Source organism: Corvus cornix, chromosome 10, assembly GCF_000738735.6.
Source record: "Corvus cornix cornix isolate S_Up_H32 chromosome 10, ASM73873v5, whole genome shotgun sequence".
NCBI lineage: Eukaryota > Metazoa > Chordata > Aves > Passeriformes > Corvidae > Corvus > Corvus cornix.
In genome coordinates this window covers 16,809,982-16,831,339 of record NC_046340.1, presented here as the reverse complement: position 1 = coordinate 16,831,339, position 21,358 = coordinate 16,809,982, and the positions used below count along the sequence as shown (strand labels likewise).

The 21,358-nt window shown below is 41.0% G+C and overlaps 1 long non-coding RNA gene across 1 annotated transcript in view; it reads right to left on the bottom strand.

Moving 5' to 3' along the window:
- Window positions 1–19,764, bottom strand: part of LOC109143435 — a 40,021-nt gene extending 20,257 nt beyond the window's left edge. Inside the window, exons 1-3 of the long non-coding RNA XR_002043611.1 lie at window positions 19,578–19,764; window positions 18,957–19,133; window positions 16,296–16,386 (exon numbers count right to left, since the gene is read on the bottom strand). This is a non-coding gene — a long non-coding RNA (uncharacterized LOC109143435). The remainder of the gene's footprint in view (window positions 1–16,295; window positions 16,387–18,956; window positions 19,134–19,577) is intronic.
- Between the last annotated feature and the right edge of the window lie 1,594 nt (window positions 19,765–21,358).

Here is a 21,358-nt window from a genome sequence, read left to right as displayed (position 1 = left end):
CAGTCTTTGGTGCTTTAAGCCTGACTATAGCCACGATAATGTAAAAGAGAAGGAGCAGTGAAGAGTTTCCCACAGGTAAGGGTGCTCCAGCTGGCAGCCTGCAGGACTCTTTCCAACCCATCCCTTTGCCATGCCGAGCTTCTCCATCTGCACTGATGGATGTGCACCTGACTGCACCTGTGCACAGCAAAGAACATTGAACATCCCCCACTGGCTCACACAGGCTCTAACTGAGGCCTGAATTCCATCATTACATGATTGTTCTGCCCTATATAACACATGGCTGGCAAACATATGCACTCCATAGCACAAACAATCCTGTGTTACATATTGTCTTCCCCTCAAACTAATGCTTCAGCCATGGATTAACCTTTGCTTCAAGGAAAGAAGATGGAACAGGAAATCAGTCCTATATTGCTTCAAGCACTACCTGAGCTTCAACTAAAAGTCAAAGCACTTACCTAAAGTCAAAGCTGTATCAACAAACAAAAAGAAATTAAGATTAAGAACAGAGATTCAGAATCTGATTTCAGATACCACCACAGCAGTCTGGAATAAGTACTCCCTTACCTGGCTCAAAATAATAGTAATACTAGTCAACATAAACATTGTCAAGCTCCGCAACAGCAATGTAATACCTTCCCTACCCAATACAGTAATGCATCATTAAGTACAGTAGTGCATAATTAGGTCTGGTATTAGAGGCAGGAAAGGAGTCCATACCTCTTCTGAGGTAGAAGTTATGTCCTGAAGAAACTAACTGCTGCTTTCAGAAGTCTGCTCCCTCAGGAAAAATGTGCTTGTTCTGGTCTTTGGTGGGGCTGTTGCAATATCCCTAACCCTATAATCAATGGTAAAGTACAGATGTTACCTTACTGCTGGTCTGAATATAGGGACTTCATGATATTGTACACATGATCAAGCACATGCAAAAAACTGCTTCTCAACATCCTGAAAAGCACTTATGATCAAAAAGAACAGAAATTATATATATGGTATCAGGTATACTGAGTGATCTTAGCCACTTAAACACCGAGTAGGTCTTCACATTTAACTTTTTCAACTCTTCTCCTGACACCGATTATCAGAACACACATAACACCCCCCACAGAAGGGCACTTCTACTACACCTAGTGACAGGTGTCCTGTACAACTCAGGCAGAGATCACACCACTCCAACCACTTCAGCCTCTGAAGTCCAAATCTCAGGATCTGACTAGCATGGTCAAAGCCATACTGTGATCACAAATAACAGCCTAAGGGGAATTCATAGATGAAGGACATGTTTCAGTGTTTAGACACTGCAGGGGGACACGCGGCAGGAAATGCGTTACCTGCTCATCTTCACATAAAAGCAAGTGCATTGCTTCCATTCAAACAAACGGGAGAGAAAGAGACCTGACACATTTTAAATACTCATTCTTTAAGGGTTCATAGGAAATTTTAGCCTGACTCTTCTGAAATCCAGGTCTAAAAGCAGTACCAGTACATCCACCTTGCTGTACATGTGTGTTTTACACTCAAATGGCTCGAAGTTCATGCTGAGGATATGCCGTGATCCCTGCAATACATATTGTAAGGACTGTTAGAACACTAAGAGCAGAGAAGACTCTTAGTTCAACTCAAATATGTTTTCAATGAAAATAAGCTTATTCTTACCTCTATTGAGCAGCTGAAGCTAAGTACAGAAGCCAAGAGCAAAAGGACACTATTGGCTTTTTAACTGAGCAAAATGCTTCAGGGCTTGGCAAGCTCTCTGTTCCCATTTCTATCACACCTCTGTGTGCCTCCTCAGTCTTTCATCACTTCAAAGCGGAGTGCCAATAGTTACAATGTGAAACTCAGGAGTCCACAAACATGGGAATTCAGAGGCATGAGCCGTGCACACTGTGGAAATTGCTATTTCCCTAAGAAGCATCAAGTAGCGCCCCAGCATTTCCAAAGGCAAAAGGTGGGAACCTGGTTTTGACAGTACAACTTCTTCATGTACTATGGAACACGTGGAAGATGTGCAGTGGGCTACAATGCTGCTCTGCCTCCAGGAAATTCCATGCTGAATGGCACACTGCAGCAGAGAAGGGGAGGAGGAAAAAAAGAACAGAAAGAGAAAAGATATAAAAAAAATAAAAGAACAGGAGTTAGCTTAGCAAAATATTATTTCTGTATTCCACACTACTAGATGCATTAAAACTGCACAGCTTGCAGGGCAGAAGGACTGCATACATGAGCATCTGTATATATTCTCTAGCTTGAGAGAACCTGTGGGAACTGTACCGAAGTTGCGAAGACTGATTTCGAAAAAATGCAAAAACAGCTCACGCTTACATTGTATACAAAATAAAAGTATCTGATATTACCATTTCTGTAGAAGGTTGCTAATAGACTGATTGTAATTGTGAAGAGCACACTTTCATGCTTATGAAACAAGTATTTCTCAACAGGAAGACTTTCAAATCTGGAGTTAGTTCTTGCACTGGCAACTGTGCTTTCTTTTTTTATTTCCTGTAGCTGAAACAAGAAAGCAGACTTCTGTGGCCCAGGGCATTTCTACTCTCAATTGCCACACACTCTTGTGTTTAGTCAATGTTTCTTGAAAAATACTGATTTTCTTTTGTTTAAATTATTTAATTTTTTTAAACCTTGTTGGTTAAAAGAAAAGTACAACAAAAAAAGCCCCAAATCACCACTGTTTATAATCCACTATCCCTTTATCTCCTACCCAACTCCTTTTACACAGGGCTATTTCCTAGACCATTTACTTGTAGTTCCCTTCATAAACCCAAGAAAGAAAGGATCATGTCGAACTAATGATCAACTAAGACTGATGCTTGTCTCCCAAACTCTAACTTTTGATCAACAATAATACAAATGTTTGCATGGTTGCCCAGTTAGTAATAATGAAAAAAACCCAAAACCCACCAGCTGAAGATTTTGTCACATCCAGCCTATTCCTGAATTTGTTCTGCAAAAACAAAGCAGTTCTCTGCAGTGCAACATAGCTCAAAAGATGTTTTGGATCTCAAAGAAACAACTGTGGAAATACATTGTGACTTCTAATGTCTTTTGACAGCTGTTGTACTGAGCTCTGCAAACTTACATTGATGCTTTGGGATCGGGGCCATAATGTTTGGTGGTGGTTGGTCTTTACTTCTCCAACATTATCACATTTATCTTTCTAGATTAAATCTGCTGTTTTTCACCAGCATATTTAACCCAATCTTCCCACAAACACATTAGCACATGGTACTTGGAGGTGTCAAAGTCAAAACCAGAGAACAGAACTGTTTATATTTGTTGGCATTATTCTACATTCACCCTGCTTTAGGCTCTCTGATATAGGCCACAAGAATGAAAGTTCAGTGTCTGGAAATTGAGCTGTAAATTCCACACTAATTCATTCGAAAGGAAAGGACACAGGCAACTTAGTTATATGTGTATTGTTATCTTCTTATTCACAGGTGAAATAATTGATAGGTTTTTGGTTGTACATCATTCTGGTCACTGCTAGAGAAATAAATACAAATGGCAAGGGGAATTATAGGATTTGGTAGCATGTGTCAATACATTTTAGAATTTGTGGACACAGCAGCAATACAGGTGATGCTGATGAAAGCTTTTCCTACCACTTCATAATCATTCCAAGCACTTTCGGTTATTGCAGATCTAAAGTACAATACCTACAAAACAGAAAAGATCCCTTACATGTAACAACATTCTGCTGCTTCCGCTTCTCTGACTGAATATAATACTATCATCTTTCCAATCTCTGCAAAAGTGTAAGCAAATGCGTGTAAAGAAGTTTTTTGTGTAAAACAACCTGCTAAATTTATCATATTGATCATTCCAGAAAGACTTAATTTCTTAGGGACGTGCCAGCATAGGAAGGATGTGGACTTGTTCATGCCAGTCCAAAGGAGGGCCACAGAAATGATCAGAGGACTAAAACACCTTTCCTGTGAGGAAAGCTGACATTGTTCAGCCCAGAGAAGAAAAGGCTCCAGGAAGACCTTATTGCTGCCTTTCAGTACAGCAGTAAAGGGGGGTTATTTTGGGCAGGGCCTTTTGTGATAGGACAAGGGGTAATGGTTTTAAACGAAAAGAAGGTAGATTTAGACAAGACGTAAGGTAGAAATGTTTACAATGAGGGTGATGAAACACTACAACGGGTTGCCCAGAGAGGCTGTTGGTGCTCCATCCCTGGAAACATTCAAGGTCAGGTTGGACAGGGCTCTGAGCACACTGGATCTAATTGAGTATGTCCCTGCTCATTGCAGGAGGGTTGGACTACATGACCTTTAAAGATCCCTTGCAAACCTAACTATTCAATGACTCTATGCTGAAAACATGGAGCTTAAAATGCTGTGGCAGTAGACATATAATGAATTAATAAATACAATGAATTAAAGGAACTACTTGACAGGTTCTCTGTTGAGGTGGTATCCACGTCACCTTGATAAAATCTAGAGGGAAGACGCAATGGGTAAAAGCTGTAAGTCTACTGTGTTCTTTTCTCCCTGGACAGACTGACCTTTTCTTCAGAGCTAGGGGGTGACCCCAACACAGGCCTTTTGTTTCTGACAGAACAGTCATGTTGGCTGACACTCCACATATTGTACTTGGAGTTCCCAAGCTGAACACATGAGCTACCACGACCCAAACTCAGGAGCTAACACTTTCTGGCTGGGGCAACAGCTGACTAATAACATTTTGTGGTTTGGGCACAGAGACAGACTTACACCAAAGTCTCGCTGACAGGTTTCATTTGAGCAGTTTTTGAGTTTACTGCTGGTAAATATACATAAAAAGAACGTGCTGTGGAAAATTTCTGCCAAGTTGCTGTCCACTTGGGTAAAACCAGAGCACTTGCAATAAAACCTGAAGCTGGAGCAGGCAATGTATGCTCCAGTTTGAAAGCACAGTGAATTTTCTCTTTCATCCTTCCAGCCCAGTCATACCACAGGCATTTACTTTAACAAGCAGTTCAAGATAAGCATTTAAAACCCTGATTTGCCTCAATAAAAAATTCTGGGATCAAGGCTTCTCATTTAATATTGAGAATGACTCATTGTACCCTTAAATGTTTGACCTGTCAAGGCATTATTTACTATAGATTTGTAACTAGTAAAACTACATAAATACACACATCAGCTATAAAGGTGTTTGCTGTGTAAATGCAGGGAGGGGTCTCAGATTTCCAGTAATTCCCCTTCACCCAGTTTTACATGCTCATCAGGTCTTTATTATTACAGCTTCAGGGATTCCTCACATCCAGGCCCTGATAACAAGAGGATGGGTTAGCAATGAGACCAAAGGGAAGTGGAAGCCAGTGTTCCAACATGCTTCTCTGCTTGGGGCTAATGTTAATTCTAAAGGCTTGGTATCAGTTCCATCACATTTTTAAACAGTATAGCTTTCAGCTAACTAACACCTAGGTACCAGCACGCTCATGATTCTTCTCCAGAAAGCTCTTCTACAATCTGCCTGCTGGTCACAAATGCATTAAATGACAGGCAGCATTTGGATCTCCTCTGATGCTCTTTTACCATGTTACTGGAGAACTCCAGGTCTAGGAAGGGGACACTGTATGTGCATCATTTGGAAGCTGCTCTCTTCTAATGGTTTGCTAAATCTTCAGCTTAGTTCTAAACACAATTGTTTTCAAGGGTTTAATCAACTGATCAGTATTTGCCACAGGCTCAGTCAAGGCAGCATGCCAGGGATCCTGCTCTGGAAGCACTCATGCATTTTACTTCTTGGGAAGATCTCCAGGTGTCAGAGCTACAGATAAGAGTGATAAGCTTTCAGATGAAGACCTTCCCCTTGGTTATCCATCTGTGTTCATAGGAGGCCAGGATCAACCTGAAATAATTTGCCTTGGTAGTCTGGATATGTTTGCACAATGCCTTTTTACATTACACCTGGCTCATACCAACACAATGAGCTACTTACTTTCATTATCACTAAATAAATACATTACCAAGCTTGAAAGAATGCAGCTGTTAGAGATCAAGGAGGATCCCATAGCACTCCCTTGTTGAGAGCAATAAATTTTGCTCTGCAAAGCACCTGTACTTTTTTAAAGCTCAAACCCCAGAGCCAGCCTGAATCGAGATAGGGAAAAGGGGATGTGCAATGTGAAACCACTACAATTAGGCAACAGCAAACACCATTCACACAGACCTGTGAACTGGAAGGTTGACTATTCATTTTACTTGCCAACTCAGCTCCTTAGCTTGCTTCCACAAAACCTAAAACTTGTCTGCAAAAAGCTACTGTAAGGGTTATGTCACCTTCATCCAAACATCACCTGTTTCCCATAAAAAGCTTACGAAATACCAAGAATATCTGTAAAGGAAAGTACTCATTTTAATGCAAGCAATTAATGAAAATACAGGTGCTAGACAGATAATTTGTGAGTTATGAATGCAATCCGCATTGTAATAAGTGTGTCCCCATTAACAAACGCCTTATAGTTTAATTGGTCCTCAGTATCTAAAAGGTTTGTCACTCAAAAATCTTGAGTGAAGGCTACCATAACACTCTGTGACACGTTTTTCACAAATGGTTATTTGTGATGATGTCAGACAGCATAGTTAACTTCTGAGCCTTTCTGTACATGGGGGAAGATGGTTTATCATACAGCATCTATTGTATGTGGCACTGAACTGGGCTGCTGAAGATCTGGACTCCTTTCTTTACTTGACTGCATACTCACATCAGTTCTTTTGGCTATTAAGTAAGTTAAGAGTACTCTTGTTTGTGTAAGTTTCTTGAAGCAGACCCTGTCTACTCAGTGCTTCTACAGCCCTGAAGGGTTCTCTGCTTTGTAATTGATTCCTCTGCAAGTAACTGCAACAAAAGTAACATGGAGATCTTGCAAAAACAAGCCAAGCCAAGACTTGGAGGGTGGGGTTCTTCTCATCTGTTTTTGAATGACTTCACATACCTGACGGCCAGACCCAGTGATGGACACAGATTCTAAGGCTTTCCGAAGAACGGAAGAAAATTAAGTCAGTTCTGATTTTCTAGATTTTGGACTAGCTAAGTACATGCACCCCTCCCTTCTCTATTAGTCTCATGACAGATCTGTTTAGCTTAAAAAAACAGATAATGCAAAACATAGAAACCATTTGTGTGAACCAATGCTACATGGCTACTAAATAAGAGTTGGCAGGATATAAGGAGATGTAGTTGCATGAGATTGCAGGGATATTGCTGATCCTCCTAAACTGTAACTCAAACTCTCTCACAGAAGTGAACAGTCTAATACCCTAATTTCTACAATTTTATAGTAATAATAAATTGAAGTTGAGTTTCTTTCCAGATTTTGAATTTATGTGACCCTTACATGTTTTTTTGCCATACAAAGTAATTTAAACAAACAACCTTAGCCTACCTTTGCCTAATCTAAGATTCTTATGCACTTAAGTTACTGTAGGAGCCAGATCATGCATTGGTGTAGAAGTTGGGTCTCTCTCACTGCAAATCATCCTGTATTGCATGGCCCACACTCATACTGAGCAAGCTGCCAGAGCTGGTACAATAGGAGGAAGCAGTCTGTGTTTCAGCTCTGCTTTTTATTGCTTACCAGGCACAGACTGTGAATCTCTCAACACAGATTTATTACATACTGAAGAAACAGGAATGTTGTACTGCTATTTCCACTGAATGAAACCTGGACACAAAATCGGCACCCCAGAAACAAGCAGATTATACATTTGCATGCCAGAGAGGGGAACTCTGACAAATTCACAGCATGCAAGTGCCTTACCCAACATCTCAGTTTATTTCCTGCACTGTAATTGTTTGGGAGTTTTCAGTCATGGGAATTCTGCTGCTTGTCATTGCAGGCATGAAAGGTATTAAGCAAAGTAATCAACTGAATGAGCTCAGAAATACAGGTTGCTTTATTATGTCAGAATCACATACTGCAGTTCTTACCTCTCCCAGTAACAACAAAGGTTATCTGTGAACATTGCTGGTGAAACACTAAACCTTTTAAAATTTCTTGGACGGAGATCTGATAGGGATGTTTCAGTTTTTACATTTATTGTTTTAATTTCTTATTCAATTCTTTTGTTTGGTTTGTTGTGGTTTTCTTTTTTTTTACTAGAAGGTGCTATGAGATGAGAAAGAAACCTCACACTAAGCTTCTTAAATTCTTTGTGGATCCAGCTTTCAGCCTGAAAAGAACATTTTATAGGGTTTTGCTGGTCTTTAAAGCTCTATAAGCAGTGTTTCTACCACAATAGACCAAAGTGACAGAAATTTCATAGCCACAGCTCATCTTATGTTAGAAAAGCAAGTCTCGAAACTATCTCTGATATTGTAGGATCATCAAATTTACGATAACTGGCTCCCACCTTTGACCTCATCTGCTACTCAGAAATTCCTGTCTGGCTACTTTCCGTCTGGTTTTCATGCACGTATACAACTTGATTTCCTGTTCAGAAAAACACAGAATGCAACTCTCTCTTCTTTCTGATTAGTCAGAGAGCTGCCTGCATGTTCACAAAATTAAAAAAAAAAAAGTAAAAGTGATGCTAAAGCTATTTAGTCTTTAACAAGCTGGTTATCACTTAAAATGCAGCTGTGCTCTTTTTAGTTCACCCCACCATGAGGTTTAGAAATATTTATTCCCTTTGTAATTGTTTCTTTAAGGATTGTCACTCTCTGCAATTCATAAATGCCAGATCAAGTTCCTCTTGCTTCTAGCTTGCCCCTAGGCACTGAAATTTGCTCCTGAAACTTTTGGAGGGGGACTTTCCCATAAATTCAGTTAAGCCCAGGAAGAGTCTAATTTATCCCTTCTCATGTTACCCATGTCAGAGAGCTTGTCCATGTGGCACTGCTCTGACGCCTCTACTCCACATGGTCTTACATTTTGCTGCTGGAGGACCCTGTGGAGGATTCTGCTCCCACTGACTTTCATGCTTTCCTGGAGCTTGTAGTTAGAAAAATTGATTCTCTCACTCTTTACCTTGTCTCATCAGCCCTGGAAATGACTCTTTTGCAGATATTTCAAAAACTGATGAGTTGCTCTTGCATGATATTCCAATGCAGTCATGTGAGTCAGGTTTCACGAGAGTGAAAAATTCTGTCAAAATTCAATGCACACAGCAAAATAAAGAGCACTGCACTGAAGTAATTTGGATGAAATGTAAATAATATTGAACTATTGAAATTAATTGCTTTGATATTTCTTGTTTCAGAACTAGCATTCTGGACCAGAGTCTAATGAAACACATAGTCTAAAAAAATTGAGATTGAACAAAGTGTATCAATATATATACAAATATTCTTCATCCTCTTCTCTCGCTGTCCCAGATACATAGATATAAATGCATCTTCAAATTATAGAGTATCACAAACATATGGAGAAAAACATATTGCCACTTCAACTACCTGTCAGCACATGCAGGCATACAGTGTCAACTCTCTGTTCAGCAGTGTTTCAGACATCCTCCTTGAAACATCACACTTGCTTTTCAACTGGTCCATGAGTATGTTTCTTTGCTTCATTAGATTGCTCTGACATCTAAATCTTGAACTAATCTGGAGCACAAATTGCCTCTGAGTTACTCAATCCTGATTAGGTTTTCTTAGAATGATTACAACAGCAGCTCAGGAACCAAAATGCCAAAGCATATGGAAGACTTACTTTTAGGGAAGGAAGTTACTAGACCAGAATGGCAAACATTTCTGGTTGCATTCCTGGACATGAAGCTACTCTGCTGCTGAACACTGGGGATACATTAAACACAACATGAGTTGAAAAAGTCCTGTTTTAAAGCTGAAAAAATTGCAGGGGCAAATTCTGGTAGATTTAAAATAAAACCTTTAAAATCTATCATAACATGCAACTTTCTGCATCTTCTTCAGGGGAAAGGCAAGAATGTAGAACACTTCAAGTTTTGTTCAATTTATCTCTGCGTTTTAAGCCTTTTTAACTGCATTGATAGAGAAGCTGTAAAAAGGCATCATTTCTTCTGGGAACATGTGCTTGCGTCATGTTGACACCAGCAGATGTAAATAGCCATGAGCTGTATCAATAGCTATTTTCAGAGTGGATAGAGTCAGGCACAGTGGTATTAATTCATGAGAGCAGGAAAGGGAGGCAGCATAATCAGCTTAAATGAAACATGAGAAATCTTCCATGTAGGAAAGACTGGACAATGTCTTGTAAGGAAAAGCTAACCCATGCAGTTTCTCCAAGTGAGGTAAGGTCAACAACTCCATCTGGAATCCCAGCTCTCTGACATCACCAGCTGCTGAAGTCACAGTGAGTTGAGAGAAATGAAAATTCTGGCAATTTGATGACATCACTGAGTAAGACTTCCTCTTGTGACTCACTTTCCTTAGAGGATATAGAGGGTTCATGTCCTTTTAAAAGGAAGAATGCTACCTTATTATTCATGTTCTAGATTTTTGTTTTCTCCCTTGAGAGCTGGCTTGATGTCTACCCCTGTATGTCCAGTATGACATCTACCCCTGCTTGATGTCATACTGAAACAAACTCCCAAGCAGAGGTGCAGTAGTAGAAAGTCAGTATAAAGTTAATATAAAGGCTGAAACTTCAAGAGGAGACCTTGAGCTCCTTCCTCACATTTCCCCTACTTTCTGTTTTCCTTTACCCTGATGATGGCTCTCTATCTTCTAGTCAGAACTTGAGAGCACACAGAAGGAAAGGTCCTGAAAGGTGAAAGTAAACTGAATGTGCATGACTTGAGGCTTAGCTATAGTTTCTGAAGAGTTTCTATGTCATAATTATACTCCACTGCTTGTTGTACAGTGATACCTACACATGCCAATTCAGAAATCAAAATCCTGCACTATGGTTGGTACTACTTCAGCATCTGCAAGTGAGTTTTTGCTCCACAAACTGGTTTAGTTCAAAATGAAAGAATCAAGCAGAGGTCTAGTGATAGTAGCATGCAAACACTAGCACTCTCATGCTATTCTGAACTCAAATGCCCAAAACCAAAAGCAACTTGTGCACTCCAAGAATGGCCAGGAAACAGGTGTGAACTGAGAATATCTGCAATGGTCCAGAGAAAGCAGCTCAGTATGTACCCACAACGGAGAATCAGAAAAAAATCATATAAGACCCAAACAATTATTATTCTGATACTCTTTACAGACAATTTTACAGGACATTGTCTTTATTTAAGTAACACATCCTGCTTTCCCATGTTTCCTTCCCTATTATTGTTTACTGTCTACATATTACAGAGGTCAATGTCTTGATGCTATTTATGCTGATCAATAAATTACAGGAGGTTCCTCTCTAATGACTCGTAGTGTACACAGTAACAGTGTTATGCCACACTTCAGAAATATACAGAGTCACCGAAAAAACCTCTAAGAGTCAAAACTGACTGTGAGGCTGGAAGTTGATCCACATCATCCTGTGGCTTACATACTACCCTAACCTATTTGGCTGTACCATGGGTTCCTTTCACAGAAGCAAAGAAAAAGCAGAATAGCACATATCATCATCTGGCTGAAGTTACAGTTTAGTCATGGAAATCAGAAGCATTATTCTCGTCTATTCTAGTACTCAGCACAGAATATTCTATTCTCTACTGTATTCTGCAGTAGAGGTGTAGCAAAGCTCAGCTCTAACCCCTCACAGCTGAGCTCAGGGAACCTTCTCTTACTTGCACATTCAGCCATAACCTTGAAAGATATACTGAGGAGGCCAATCAAAATGTTCCCCACCCAGGGCAGGAAAAAGAAAACTCCTAATTACAAACCATTTCCCAACCCTTTCCTCAGGGTCTACTTCCAAACCCCATATTCAAATATAAGATACGCCAATTCAGAGTGCAAAGCACTGAATTCCCTTGTCTGCCCTTCCTGCCTAAGGAGCAGGAAGGAAAGGGGAACACCCTTCTCCTGATAACCTCAGCCCCCAGAGGCTGCTTGTTTGCCCAACACCTTTAGCTTGGCTGTAATGTGGCCCAGAGCATGCCAAGCCTTCACTGTACAGACCCTGGCCCACATCCTGAGCATCAAAACAAACACATGAACAGCACCTAGGAGTTTTTGCTTAATTATTCAGCTGTGCAGACACAGGATCCTTACAAGCAAACTACTTAATACTCTTTTCTAAAAACACAACTAGAGATGCTTCCTCTAGAAAATCAACATTCTTGTCTCAAACTGGAATTTAATACAGTAATTTTTATTTTTTGAATGAATTTGTGTGGTCAAGCTACAGTTTTGAAAGGAAACCTAATCCATACAAAGCTAGGAAAAATGTGAAATATAACCTAATAATGTCTTCCAAAGCAAAAGCTAGATCAAAAGAGAGATCTTCCAGGACAGAAGGAGCAGCTCAATTGAAGCAGCTCAATTTGATTCACTATGTACAAACTAAACAAGAAATCCCTGGAAGAGAACTTGGGAGACTTGCTCTGTTGGCTCCAGTTTCAGATGGCTAGGCATGCCTCCTGCTTTATTGACATTTCATATACAATAATGCATTTGAGAAGAAAATGAAACTGTACCTGATGAAAAAAAGGAAGAAGTGAGAGAATTGCTTAGTGAAAAGAAAGGATGAAAGAGTCCATTTATTTTTTTTACATGGCTATGAAGAAATTCTAGTATCATTACTAGCTTAATTTACAGATAATCTCAACATGGGATCCAAAACAAACCACAAATAAGCAAGCAAAATGTATTACAAGCAAAAGACCTTGAAAACAACTGAACTTCTTACAGCAGAAGTACAGAGATGTCTCTGGAATTTGAGGTTTAATTTATGACTCTATTGCCATGCTAGGAATTGTTGCGTATGCCTCCTGAAAAGAGGAGAGACCTGTTACACCCCATGTGAGAGGATTTAGAAGGACAGCAGATTAGTAATCATTCAAATAGAGACTTGTCATGAACTATGCACAAACAGAATCAGCTCATCCAGCACTGACACACCTTCAGAAAAATCTCTTCCGTGATTCACAGATGAACTATGATGCAACCTTCACTACTCTGCTCCCAGTTGATAATGAGAGTCTCAGGTACCCTACACAAAAAAAAGTCTTGTATCCTGTTCCACTGTTATTCTTTTGATTCACCATGGTTTATAATGGTAGTCTTGGAGCAGCCTGAGGGCCCAAGAATAGCCTCTTACAAACGATGCTCTATCACAGACTTTCTAGGATTTACAAGAATTTTGTCCTGTTTATCTGAGGAAATCAATTGGAATGAAAAGAGTAGTGCCCTGCATAGATATTAAAATAACTCAAATATCTTATCCTAGGATCTGGAGGACAGGAAAAGTATCAGTCCAGTGAAGATCCACAGGAGGCTAAGCAAGCATGGAGAACTGGCAGCAAGGGGGCTAATAATTTTTCATTGTGCAGTTTCACCCAACAGTTTTCACTTGAGATTCTTTTTCCCAGGAAATCTGAGTACACATACCTGCTGTAAGTACCAGCAATTCAAGTTGCGTATATGATTTCCAAAAGCTTGCCTGTTTATCCTTCTTAAATTCCACAATACAGAATTGATGTGGTATGAAGCGGACTTTCCTGGTAGCATTTTAAATTCTCTTTGATGCAGAGACTATCTTGCTGATTATATCTGAAAGACATCTTGTAATTTCTCTAAGCCAAATAATTGCATTTTTTATTCATCCATTTGTTTACTGGATTTTGATCTATGCAAGGAGTAATTGAACAAGTGAACAGAGTAAACAAAAGAATATGACTGTCCTGATTTAAAGACCCCACTGTGTTCAGCAAATTTGCCTTATCTTTCTTCACCTGTTTAGCATTTTCATAAATTGTTAACAATTGGTGTTCTACCTGCAGGCCTAAATCAAGGCTCTGAAAAGAAATATTTGGGGATCCATTTCAGGTCCATCTGTGTCCATGTCTTGAGATGTCTCACAGATGTTAGGTATGACCTTCTAGGTTCCCCTCTTTCCTTGGTGAGAGACCTCTGAGGCTGGTGCTGTGCATGTACAGCATCCAGGTCACCACACAGAGAAGGGACACCACCACTACCACCACTCACGCCTCACTGCAGAGCTGTGCCCTTCTAACCAGCTCCCTCATTTCTGTAGGGTGATTCAATTCCTGGTCGGGCAACAATGCTGTTTAGCTGGGTAATTTTTCTGCCTCCAGCTGGTAACCTTATGCCAATACTATCCACTCCTCTTTCCTTGTGATGTTTACCATCTGCCATTGCTTGGAGAAATAAACCACACTTGCCACAGGCTGAGGAAAACAGATCCTAAATCACTATTCCCGACTGGTAACCGTTGAAGATGTTGCCTACCATGGAACAGTATGTACCAGTGCACACAGCACCAAATCTCAACCACTGAAAATGGCGAAAAAAGGATATCTTGTTATCATTTTCTTTGAATTTGATGTCAGAACTCAGAAAAGGGCTTTCTTCCTAAGAGAAGAAAATCAAGTGGCTTGCCTGACAACAGATCCTAACTTCATGCTGCCCTTCCTCAAAAAATACACTCCCAAGTTTACAACACACTGGATACTGTTGCACTCAGCTCACTCTGGTAACTCATTCCGGTCTTGCTTGGGCCAATACACGAGGAAGGATGTTAGGGGGCTGAACCAACACACAGCCAACAGTCTGCTGTTATCAGGATCACACACTTCAGCCTATCACCCAAGCCCTCACCTCCCAGGACAAGGGAAAAGTGCCTTGTCAAATTGCCACTTACTAAGGAGAGTAGTATAAAGTGTCCAACAGCAGTGAAGATTCAGTTCCCAGAGGTCACAGCTCTGGGGGTTTTTGTTTTGTTTAGGTTTGTTGTTTAATAACAGGTAGGCACAGTCTCTCTGAATATAGAGCACATCTCTGTGAGAATGGTTATAGTGGAAGGTGATGAGTGAGATGGGACAGCTTTCTCTTCAGGTCATCGGACATTTGGTTTTTAATTAACTATTTGTTAAGAAAGCTATTTTCTACTATGACTTCACACAACTTCAATCAGTAATAAAATCTTTCACTTGCCTTTAACAAACTGACTTCAGCATTATAAGGAATTTAAACAGCTCACAAAGAATGTAGTAAATCTCTTGCCCCTTCTCTGTTTGAGGCAACAGTCCTTTAATTGCTTAGCAGAACGACGCTAGAGATCTTTTAAAAAATGCAGGAATTTCAGGCTCAAGCTACAGCTTCATGTGTAACTAAGAATGGAAAATTCAGTTCTACTGTCTAGGAATTTTTCCAAAAGTGTAATTTTTACAGTGGGAAATAAAACTTCCTTTGAAATAATACAAGGACATGACAATTTTAATCAAGAGTCCAGTAAAACGAAATTTCATAGTCTAACTTTTCCCAGTACAAAGATAATCTTGAACATCACTGGTTTAATTTGCTTCTAATTAAACAGATTGTAGGCTCACAGCAGCAAGATCATGGGGTTGCTCACTCCAGAGACTTCCCCAGGAAATCCCTGACCATGGGATAAATTTCTGCTAACAAATAGTGTCATCAGCAGACTAAATTTTTAGAGTTTACTTTTGGCAATGGTGGGGGCTGTCCAGAAAACAAGCAAAGTGCAAGAGCTGGCAGCAGGCTGGTTGAACCCAGCAGAAGGACTTGGCAGGGGCACATACTGTCTGTTGCCAGGAAAGAGGATCCAATTTCACAGGTCTTTGCAGTAAGACCCGTGACAGTCCAGTTGTATGAACACACCCTGAAAAAGACTTAGGGGCAGCCAACTTCTACCCAGATATTAAAAGAAGAGTTTTGACTACAAAAAGCTCAAGCAAACAACTTCTTTTCTTTTCTTTTCTTTTTTTCCTCCCCTATATCAGAGAGAGCTTTTGCAATAAAGTGACCTTTAGGAGCTGGATTCATGGGTATCTAAGCAATCCTATATTCATCCAAAACAACTTCTGCCTCTCCTTCACTGATAAGAACCAAGGTGTGGGGTAGGCAAGACTGATTTAAACTAAATACTGAGTCTTTTTCACAAGGACATCTCACAGCAAAGCTTGTTTGGACTGCACATTCATAAGCAAACTAGACATACAAACACACAAACCTTAGCTAACAGCTTAAAACTTACATATCAAAATAAGATGAAGCTGGAGGTAAAAAACCCTACGCACTTACATTCCAGACTAAGAGATGCACTGCCTTGCATGGCTTTGTTAAAAGGTATGAGTGTTCGATCTGTATATACAAAATTTCTAAAAATAAAATAGGAGGCACAGGAGAAGTCTTTACAAACTTGTGAGAAAAACATGTGGCTGAAGCCTCCCCCTTTCAGCCCTTTCTCACAGTTACACTTTCAAATTGAAACTCACCTTTACACTTTGACAACCTGCCTATGAAACACTGCCCTGCTTGTCACTTGCAGTGATTGGTAAGTGGCACAATGCATCCTGCTTGGCAGACCTGTGGGAGAAGGGAGATCATTTTACTCAGAAGACTGGACACACTCATTTCATATACAGCATTCTCTGAAGCTGTTTTGGAGATAGGAGAAAAAACTTCACCTCTATGTGCAACTGTTCACCCTCCAGGTAGGTATCTGATAGGCAAAAACTGCTCAAACAGTGGATAGAAGGAATATAGTGCAGGGTTTACAGGGCTGCAGAGCACTAGTTTGGTTCTGCCTGGCTCTTGTTCAATAGGCATAGGCTTGTAGTGCTCTAGGTTGTAATTAGGGGACCACTCACACGAGAAAGGAAAGTAGAAGCTTGACAGAATTTGATTTCAAGAGTGTCCCACAGAAAACACTTTATAAACAACAAGACTCAGTGTAGAAAGGTACTTAGTATTGACTCCAGAACGATTTTTTTCTCCCCTCATCACATTCCAAGGTAACCCTGAGCAAGGGGGGACAATGCAAACTAGAAGATCCCAATCAGTCCAAATCATTTGGAGAGACTTCAGTAGCAGAGGCTGTGCAGGAACACTCTCCTTTGAGATCTGTGTAACATTAAATTTTTAACCTGTCAAAGCCCACCACCCACAGAAGGCCCAAAGCAGTGAAACAGCTTAAACAAGCACATCAGCAGCAGGCAGAACTCCAGAACACTATGACAAAGAAGGAAGCAGGCAAGAAAATCAGCAAAAAACGTACATGACATCGACTCAGATTTTTAGACTTCTAAATCCTCAGACAAACAGATAAATGTAGTTTGGGGTGAACTTCTGTTCAGAGGTGAGCTCACATGCATGCTTTTCCTGTGCAAAACCTGTGTTGTTCAGTCAATCTGATCTCACCAGGGAAGCCCAAAGGCTTATGCTGCAGAGCAGAGGATATGGAACTACTACAACTCCCATTTCCCTAGACTTCTGCAGGATGGGATCTCCAGGCCCATGAACATCCCTAGCATGGCAAAGCACCTAAGCACAGAAAACCTCAGCTGGCTGGGCAGAGAACACAGCAACCCCTCAGTCTCTCAGACACCACAGCTCTAAGGGGAAGCTGGCTGGACTCCACTCTAATGTCACAGGCAGAACACCACCATAACATCAGTGTTTCCTTTTCGTGATTCTAAAACTGATTTTGAATTTGCTAGTACATACATTGAGAATCACAGAGTGGTAGGAGTGGTTATTGCACCACCACTGTTAAGCAAAGTAAAATCATGAGATATCCACCCAGTGAAATTACCCCTTACCTCCCCCTTAAAAAAGCCTGTTCCAATGCCTGCTGAAATCTGCCGAAGGTTTTGCTGTGGCTTTGAAGGTTCCTTCAGCATTTCAAAGCTTCCCAGGAAACTTACTAAATTATATAAGAAATCATATTATATTAGAAATTACTTAACAGAAATGGAAGCTTACAATAAGCTCCAAAACTCAAATCCAATTTTTAGAAAAAACTCAGTGCTGGGAAACATTAAGAATGAAGGAATTGCTCTGGGTCTATTTTAATTAGAACATGTGGCAAAGGAGAAAAGAGGTGAAGAAAAGGTAGCTGTGCTTGGCTGAGTTTTGGGGTGGGTTTAGGTTCACGCCTGGTTGCAGCACTTCTCTATTCTCTCCTCAAAAAAGTAAATGAATGTATCAATCCTAGGTCAGCACTTCTGACAGAAATCACAGCTGACATATAGTACTGGCGGTGCTTCCATGGAACAATACACAGCAAAAATGCCATCTCCACCCACAAAGGCTGCCAGTGCAAGCTGCTGCTCTGAATTCAAACCAGAGACACTATTTATTTGGGATGAAGATGCTGCTGAGGTTAATGCTTTTGTAAAACTTCATTTTATTTGGAGTATGACATTCCATGAATTGTATGATTTTAGTGGTATGAATGCCTTAATGGGAGAAAATGTTAGATCAGTAGTGAAAGTGCACTCCAAAACCAGTTTTGATACAATAACAATGGAAGGTAATAAGAGAACAAGAGATGTCTTGAGTTTTTTTCTTCTAGATTACTTATCTTCTGTGTTCAGAATGCTACTTATTTTTAAATTATGTAACTAATGTGTACTAATTAAGGAGGCACCTTCCTCAGTAGGAGCCTGCCAAATGAATTGAACTATTGCTCCTCAACAGATTAACATCTTTTAAGAGAGTTGAGATTTTTTGGGAGCCATGGCCAGGCAGTTACAGCTTATTATGTGTTGCTACAGGGACCATAATCAAACAGCAATGAGTTTGTTTCTCTGAGAATTTCTGCTGTGGTACAAATCCAGCACCGCTCCCTCCTGAAGAATGTTTCCACTCTGGAAGTCTGGGGACAATGCAGGTCAGCACCCCTGCAGCATTTGCAGCAAGTGATAAGAAACTGCTCTGGTCTAGAAGTCACAGAACAAGTCACAGCACAGAGGCAAATGTCTTCCACGCAGCAATTCCAAGCAGAGACCTGAACTGTTTTGCTGGTGCACTGGGTAAGGGTTCGTGAAAGAAAAGAACAATAAATATTTCATTTTCTCATGATAAACTATACAGCAAAATACAGCTCTGCATCTGAGAGATATCTCACTCTCTCATTCTTTTCCTTTTCTCACCTTCTGTATTTTGCCAGTTTGGTGTCTGTTGTGCTCCTTCCTTAGGGGCTTACGTTTGCTCTTCTGTGGGATTCAGCCAGACAGGAGAGCAGCAGCTTTCTCCTCTTGTAGCAGTCTCCTGAAATAACTTTTCTGAGCAATGTGCTGCTTTTTCTTCATGTTCTTTACTCTGTTAAACTACATTAAAAAATAAAGGATGTCATGTACAGTACACCTTCACAAGTTCACAGTTCATCATGTGCCTACAGGTAGGTCTGGGCTTAGGAAAAACTCTTAGCATGCACTCTTAGTAAGTCAGCTCTGTAGCTCAGGACAGTGTTAACAGCACCTACCACCATGTACAAAAATTGCTGTACAGCATTTTATAAACCAGAAGCCTCCCCTGACCCTGTCAGGCTGATGTATGTGAGCTGTTGGGCCAAACCCGGCCCTGTTCCATGGCAGCCATGGTAGGTGCACAGGCCCCTTGAGGCAGGCTGCTAGGACTTTTTCCCATTTCTTCACAGGGATACCACAAATACTGGGGATAGAGAGGGAGGAGACAGGCCTGCCAGCTCGAAGGGCTCCCTCAAGAACAAGAAAGCATCCTCTCCTCCCACCCCTGGCAGCCATGTAGGGTACCTGCCCTGAGGCAGCCGCCGGTCCCCTCACACCGCACCCGACATTTTCTCCCGCGGCGTTTGCTCCGCCTCTCCCAAAAGCGGGGGAAACGCCCCGAACCCCCGCAGGCCGGGCTGCAAAAGGGGGGGAGGAAATCACAGCCCAGAAAATACTGTTTTGCACCTCAAAGAAGGGTGAAAAGGTCTATGAGGAGGAAAGGTGTCAGACTTGTTTTGACTAAGGCGTGAAAAAGACGTCACGGGAAGGTAACGCTGCTGCCAAGTCCCGCCCTCACTCCGGCAGAAATAGCCGCCCGTTGCCTGAGGTGCCCGGGGGGCTGAGGGTGCCGTGCTGAGAGCAGCCAGGCCGCACTGCCAGAGCCAGCCCTGGGCACTCCTCGCCTCCGTGACTAACCACCAAGGCGTCCCCATGCCTGTCTGACAGTGGGGGATGACACGACATCTACACAGAAATACCAACGTGCCAAAACCCGCAGAGGAAAGGGCAATGAAAGCGCCATTTTGCTCAGCGACAGGGGGATTGAACTATACATTATCAGCCACAGAACCTTTATAGCGTGTATAGATAGAGCAGACTGTTGTGCTGATGTAAAGATCAGAGCTCAGTGGCAAAAGGAGGTTATGAAATGGCCCCCAAATTTTGACTGCACTCCAGAGATCTCACCGCAGCAGTTTGAAATATTACCAGCCTCATCCAAGGGCCCTGCTTCCATGCTGGCATTCCCCACAGCACAGAGAGCAGGAGAGATGTCCCTCCACTTCAGCAGCTCCAGTATGTAATCCAGCATAATTTACCACAAAAAAAAAAAAAAAGTTGATGGAGCAAAGATAACGAACCTGTGCAAGTAAATGGCTTAAGGACAGCCTCTTCCTTTCTGGTGTCTCTGCCATGATGGCAGCAAGCTTTGGCAGATGGTCAGAGTGGACAGCAGGACAATCATGGTTTAGGAGGCTTTAGTGAAGTGTGTCATTACCTTGCTTTAGTGAGATGAATCAATGCTTGCCTGTCCAAGCCTCCAGTCAAGTAAAACATGCCAGGCCTTGCAAAGAGCAGAGCCCAGAATCCCACTCACCTGAAGAGACCTCTGAGATACTTACCTGCAGGGAAGTATCAGTTGAGGTAAGATGTTGAATACCAGACATAGAAATCACTTTATTCATTTTGTATAGACTTGATACAGTGGTTATCAGCCTATATTTCTTATCTTTCTCTGCTTTGGACTAATTTACTTGATTGTGTGTTTCCTGTGAGGTAGGATCAATCTCAGTTTAAGGGTCCTGAACTTTCAGAGGCTTTTGGTCAGGCATGGCAGCTCAAAACGTTGTTCTTAAATCACCTGCTTATATCAGAGCAATATGATGACCCACAAGTTTATAATCACCTAATTGACTACCTTAGGAAGAACAGCGACAGCTCCTCAGAATTGGTAGAATAGTCATTGAAGCAATATCAACAATTTATCTGCTGCCTATTCTGCAAATCTGAGGAAAGACTTGTCTAATGTCAGCACCAACAAAAATAAAGCTTTTCTATAGTATATTAGGGTTACTAAAAACTGGTATTTGTGCAGAAGAGAATCACTTTGTGGTACCTGCAGAATTATGGAATACAAAACTTCCTGCAAATGAAGGGTAGGCTAGAGTTTTGATACCAAAATACAAGGATTTTTTTCATTATTAAGTACAGTTTTACAGTTGTGCCCAAACATACCCACATAGAATTTACTGACTGAAGTAAGACGTAGTTGTGACTTACAGTGTCTTAAAAAAAAAAAAAAAAAA